This window comes from Balearica regulorum, chromosome 2 (genome assembly GCF_011004875.1).
Source record: "Balearica regulorum gibbericeps isolate bBalReg1 chromosome 2, bBalReg1.pri, whole genome shotgun sequence".
NCBI lineage: Eukaryota > Metazoa > Chordata > Aves > Gruiformes > Gruidae > Balearica > Balearica regulorum.
The window spans coordinates 57523092-57530127 of record NC_046185.1 but is presented as its reverse complement, the minus strand read 5'-3'; positions in this window follow the sequence as shown (position 1 = coordinate 57530127).

The window sequence follows — 7036 nt, the reverse complement described above, 5'->3', positions numbered from 1 at the left end:
ACTATTTGATCTTCCCTGTTTCAGAGCCTTTATGCTTACAAATGAGGAATTTATTTCTTATTTAGCACAGAAACTGTCTTTGTACCCATTTACGTCAGTTGACTCCACGCCCTGTGTTTAAAATGCCCCAAGGCTAGAATAGCTGTTTTCCTAGAGTCATGTAGCAATATGCATTTCAGCACCAATTCAGCTTAGCTCAAAAACCTAAAGTAATGCTAGTCTGGAAGCTAATATACCAAATTATGTTTTCCCTTTGTAGTCAGAGTTTGGTCTGTGAAGTATCAACTGTTTAAACTTAGTGACATTTTAAAATCCACTTGGAAAATAAGAAATATATTTTCTATTTCTGTGAAAGTCATCCGAAAAGGAACCCAAGCATTTCGTTCTCTATTGTGAAAACTACAATATTTTGCACAGCTGGAAGGTAATGCTAAATATCTTCCTCTTCTGGACCACTTCTCAGATATAAAGAAATATCAGTTCTTCTACACAAAGGGGAAAATTGTCATTCTCATAGAATGTGTCTTCCAAGAATTGTTTTGGGGTTTCTGCAGGGAGAGGGTGGTGTTCTTTTCTATCGGTACGTTCAGATACAAACTGAAAAATGCTAAGTGTAAGGGAAGGGGGTTAAAAATAAATTTGAAGTACAAAAAAAATCTAATAAATTGGGTGAGTATGGAAAAATTCTGACAGGCTATATAATTAAAAGGGTTTATTTACCTTCTTCTCTGTGACCAGGAGTATAGAAAGCCCAAAGGGAGAAGAAGTGGAATGAAAAACAATATTCTGTTAATAACCCAGCTGGTACAGACAAAGGAAGTGTCTGTGAGAGAGAGCAGAGGGGATGTGGGAGAACACTGCCTGCTGTCTCCATGTTTCCTAGTAAAAACTTAGCAGAATATTATGCCTATATTCCCCCTAACCCCACATTCTGGGGAGATGCTGTCAGCACCTTTCATGACCCAATGCATTTGGTATCTTGGCCCCAGTAGGTTGCTGGTCACAATATGCTTTTGGTGAATGTTTTATCTTCTGGGGCAAGCACAGAACTTGAGTCTTTCGTTCCATTCTTTCATCTCTTTGAGCCATAACCTGTTCCCTGAAGTCATTGTTGTCATGGGATTTCCTTTTGGTGACCACAAACTGCATTACCAAATTGCACATGTTTTGCCACCATAAGCAATTCTTACAGTTTTCTGCAGCCATTGGAAAGTGCATTACTAACAAGGAGTGGGAATGAGTCAAATAATTTCCTCTTGCCGCTTTCGCAGCCTAGAAGATTTTAAAATGCCAAGGCAGCTCCTATTCTCAGAAGCATGTTCATGTAGTCTGTTAGTTTCTGGTCAGGATTAACCTGGCATGCTGATCTAAGTTTCTGCAAGGAAATTCAGATCTAGATCTAAGTTCTGATATTGTGTGATTGCCTTACATTTACAACTGGGCAGCAGCTTCATCCAGAAGACATGAGGTAAAGGTGCAACTAAGTCACCTGGTAATAGGAATCTACTATGTCATGCCAATGTCCTCAGCATCTTCCTTTTTTTCTTTTTTTTTTCTTTTTTCTTTTTTCTTTTTTTCTTTTTTCTTTTTTTTTTTTAATTTTTTTTTATTGTGAATGTGTGTGGACCTAATGGTGATAAGGATGTAGGGTGGCTATGGGAAGATCTAAGGAAAAGCAGCTAATTGAAATGCAGCTAGCGTGGTTTCACAGGCTGTGTTGATTTAAACATGTCCATGGCATGGAGCTCTTTTAATGCTCAGTGCTTTCGGAGGGGAAGATGAGGGTGTGGAAAGTGGGCATAGTGTGAACATCCTCTTCCTTTGATGTTCATCTTACAATATCTTTAAAATGGACACTAAAGTTTGATGACATTTTCAGCATTCACGTAAATAGATCGAGATGACTCTGAGCCACTCTACTGTAAAATTTCTGCAGTTTTGAAAGGCACGGGGCGATCCTGCTGAAAGTCAGAAAAAGCATAGAACAAAGAACAGCTACAATAAATAATAACCCTGTGAAAAAAAACACCAGAAAGACTGAGAGCCTGCCACCATAAACATTATTTTACAGGAAATGACAGTTCCTTACAAATACTGGGAATAATTCTCTAAGGGAGGGAGAAAAACAACAAACGCTTTTCAATTTTAGAATTACCAGTGATGTCAAGGCTAAACCATTCCTGTCTTGTGATCTTGACTAGATCGTCTCTGAGTACAAGTGCTGTAAGAATATAAATGTAACTCTTCCTGTAACACTGGATCCAGCAGCCCTGGTCCGAGCATGGCCTGTACAGTCTGACTGCTGATCACATTAGCAACTTTTGTGCCTGATTACAGCAGCTCATTGCGGAGAGGCACAGCTGCGCTGAGCTGTTTTCTTAGCATTTGAACTCTTGTTTTAAAGATACTGCTCCTTCAAAAGTGCTACCTCCATGCCTTAATGGTTGGCACCTGCATTTTGGGTGGGTGTTAGCTGCAGATCTGTGGGTGCGTGAGGTGAGTAGGAAGCGGATGAGAGGTGAGACTCAGAGACATTTGCCTGCCCTCTCTGTACAAACAAGCTACACTACTGCAGAGGTGATGGATGGCATGTACGCCTCCTAGATCTGCAATGCCTCCGAGGTGACACGTATTTCACACAGACACACAAAAGGACTGCAACTGTTTATGCCCCTGCAGCTTGAGCAGATTTTTTGTTAGAGAACAGTTTGCTTCCAAAAATTTGGCCTAAGCCTTGAGTATCCTGCTCATGACTTTCTTACACTCAGGTAACAGTCAACAGTGGCACCTAGAAGCTCTGCACTAATTTAGAAGCATGTGTTTCACTAAATACTCCAGCCTGTATACAGGGAAAGTACAAACCAAACATCGTTCATAGGGAATTAATTCCCTATTTTTAGACTGCTTTACAAGTACATTTTTAAGTAAGAGAACTGATGTTTCCCCCACAATAGTGGTTTAATAACTATAGTAGCCATGAGTTTTATATTGATAATAGCTGTTTTATTATTAAAAGATGCTTTTGAGTCATCTGACAGCTTTTTGTGCCATTACAAGTTTTGCAACGAGCCATTTGATTACTGTCTTTGTAAAAGCTTTTCTTGCAAGGAGGAAACTTCAAAACAAAGCAGAGACAGGAGAGAATAAGGGAAAACATTTCTCTAAATAGAAACCGAAGTGCATTCCTCTTATCTAGTATGCTTTCATCTGCAAAGAGACATGCACCATATGTTTAATAAAAAATTTGATCCCAACCAAAGAGTTCCTATCCTTCTCCATGGGTTTTAGTTCTGTGTTCTGCAAATAAACAGAAGTCACTTTGATATGGGTATGGAAAACAATGAGAGGAGAACAGCCTGGAACATAACCACTGCAAAACTATTTGTGGGTATTTTGCAAATACATAGAAGAGATTGGAAGAAGGGGAAAGACTTTTTCCTTCCCATGTACACTCGTAAATGCAAGGGACAGGAGGAGTTAAGGGAAAGGCAAGGGGTAGGTCTTTCTGCCTTGTCCCTAGAACGATAAAGCTCAGCTCTGCCTCCAATTTGCATGGTATTTGAAGCAACTCATTCTCACCCTGTGCTCAGAGCGGTTGAGCCAGATATCTCACTGTAGCTCTGGAGGCACCAGTCCCAGGCGCAGGCCAAATCCTACATTCAGCCTATTCATCTAGGTTACCATACTTGGTTACTTGTGTTTTGGTGTCCAAGGGGACTAGTGACAGTGTTTAAACTGGGTTACTTTTTGTGTCTCTTAACTACAAAAGTCAACATGTTCTCATCACCTTGGATAAGGTAATCAAGTATAAGGTTTACTCTTATGCTTGACTATGTCCCTCCTTACGGAAATAAAAATATGCCACACAATGACAGTAGCAAAATTTAATTTTTATGAGCATTCCTCCCTCTGTCTTTTCTGTTCTTTCTAGTCCCTGTATTACAGCAAGAAGATCTTTTAGTTGCTTTTGTCTCTCTTCTGAAGGAAACTTGTAGGAAAGGGACAGAATATTACAACTGATCTTCAGTTAAAATGTCACTGTGCTCTTCATAATCGTTCAGGATTTTTCTGAACATGCAGAAGTGAATGCAAATTACATGATGAAATTCATCAATGGGATGTTGACCATTTGCAATGTGCAGAAAGTCCATGCAGAGTTTTGCAAAATAATATAGTCATCATCTTGGTTGCCAAGGCGAAATACACACTTTGATAATGCTGTGCCACTGAGCTTCATTTTCCCTTAGAAGACGGTTTGCTCTAAATTCAGGAATTCTCTTAATGTCCAAACTAAAATGTGTACGTAGCTCTGGGCTGATCAAAACCTGTCGCCCTCCACTGTTGTATTTTTTGATGGCAGATGTGCTGATTTCTCTTTCCAGCTGAGTTGAGTTGACCACGGAGAGGCAAGGATGCAAAGGGCGTGTTTGCACAGCCTAACATCACATATCTAGGGCTCTAGGCTAATGATGGAAAACCCTGACAGCACAGGATACTACTGTGCATGGGAGCTGGGGAGTCCTGGCAGCCTGCTGGGCTGCTACCCCTACTGCCCATAAGGGCTTGTAATGGGCAGGTAACCCAGGAAGGTCACTCGCTGTCATCCCTCTAGTCTTGCTAAGGAGTCAGTGGAGGGAGAGATGAGCATCTTCAGAGAAAAATCCAGCACTCCCAAAACAGGAGCTCAGCTGCCATCTAATTATATGCTTTGGATTGCCCTCTGGAGGTGCTTGCAGCTCTCTGTTAACTTTATTGGAAGGCTGGGCTCCCAAGTTGAGTGGTGAAAATATCCACAGGGCATTCATATGTAAAACTTACCATAGATCCAATCTTTACATGTGCCCATTTCAATAATCAAACAAGTCACCATGTGAGTAGAGGTTTGTGCACCAGCACAAGCATGTGCGTTTTGGGGCTGGGAACCACCTACACAAGGCCTGTCGGAGTGGGACAGATGCCATGACTTGTGCCTGCATTGTTGCTGTTTGTGCCACTTGCAGGCAGCTGCTCTTGCCTGGATGCCAGCATACCTCTCTGTGGAAGAAAAAAAACCCAACAAATAAACAATTAGTTTTTAAATCCCACAACGTCAGAGAGCTGCACAACAACATTTGAATCTGGTACTGTGGAGCCCCTCGTGCTCCTCTGAAGATGGACTTGACGCTGCTGTGAATGGTAATGAACTGTACTGACAAATTGAATCCACTTGCCATATTAAAACATGCACTTCCATTTCTATTGGGCAGATCCAACAGTGTGTTCAATTACTATTATCTTCTTTTCAGATAGATTTTAGTAATTTTGAGTGCAGAAATATAATTGGAGAAGAAAAATACAGAGTTAATGGGATAACGTAATAAGAACTACCAAGGTATGTACAAGTCCTCAATACTTAGCATAAGGGATCTATTCCCAGAATGGATTCCAAAACTTTTTGTTTATGTTCTCTCTATAATGCAAATGGAAAAATTTACATCTCTGGGTAATGATCCAAAAGACTCAGAAGCAGTGAAAGGAACCTCAACTAGCTACCATTACAAAACACTAAAAATAGGGCTGCATCTAAAATTCTGTTGCATTGTTTTGTTTGGGTTTTTTTTTTAATTTTATGAAACTAGTTTGGGGATTCCTATGTGGGATCCAAAATATTTTCTCTGGTCACATACCTGCATCGATTGCACATCTAAATCTTAGTTTGTACCCCAGACTATAGGAACATATAGAATCATAGAATTGTTTAGGTTGGAAAAGACCTTTAAGATCATCAAGTCCAACCGTTAACCTAGCACTGCCAAGTCCACCACTAAACCATGTCCCTAAGTGCCACATCTACACGTCTCTTAAATACCTCCAGGGATGGTAACTCAACCACTTCCCTGGGCAGCCTGTTGCAATGCTTGATAACCCTTCCAGTGAAGAAATTTTTCCTAATATCCAATCTAAACCTGCCCTGGCACAACTTGAGGCCATTTCCTTTTGTCCTAGAGAGAGGACAATATTTAGATTCTTTGCATTGTTATTTTTTAGTCTGTAATGTAATACTGAATCAAACTAGTGTTCGAATGAAGACTTAGAATTGAGCTTTTTTTAAACAAGAATATTAATTAGGATTCCATCCTGTGCACTCCAATCATGTACTGCATAAGCTTTTTACTCCTTTTCCAGTGGTGTTCTTCCTCTTATGAATGAATGCAGTGTTTTTCTAAGACAAACTTATCCTCTTGTGCCATGAAACAGATGTGTTACAAGCAGTGGCATTACAGGTTTTCTCACACTGACCGATGTGCTTGCCTTTTGCCAACTTTGACTCCTTGGCTTGGAGCAGAGTTGGCAGTCCATCCAACTGTCCAGCCCTTTTGGTGTAACAGGATTTCTGAGAGCTCTGCTTGAAGCTTTCTCCTTAGTTCAGCAATAATTCTTTGGAGTTGCTGAATTTTCACTACGAAAGCAATGTCTGTCTGACCGCAGAAATAGTCCCCCTAAATGAATTAACAGAGTGATCTTTTTATTTGTTTAGCTGTTAGGCAGCATGCGTGACTTTCCCATTTTACCTCAAAAAGTGGACTAAATTTCTAACATTATTATTTAATTATAGCATTGTACATTGGAATGGAAAATTATTGTTACTTGTTTTTCCATTGTTGGTTGCTCTGAGGACAGATACCCCCATCCAAATGCGTTAGTTTTTAAAATTATTTTTTAAATGTATGCTGCTGTACAGAGCAATCCTGCCAGGTATTCTCTCTTTTGCCTGGAGCTATTCATCAGCTGGCTTCCTCTCCTACTTCTTCTCGACTCCCTCTTTCCTACCCAAGACAGGGATGAAACACACACGTGTGTGCGCACACAAAACCATTTCCTTCCCTTCTCTTCCTCATTTTGCCCGTCTCCTCCCAGCCCAGTTTCTCCTTTAGTTGCTAAGGGCTTCTCTCAAGGAGCTTTATTCTGCAGGGACAGAAGAATGAGAAGGAGGGAGAGGGGAAGGGCTGTGTGTCTCCTCACCCATGAGGCGACAGGGATGGGGCATGCCAGAGCA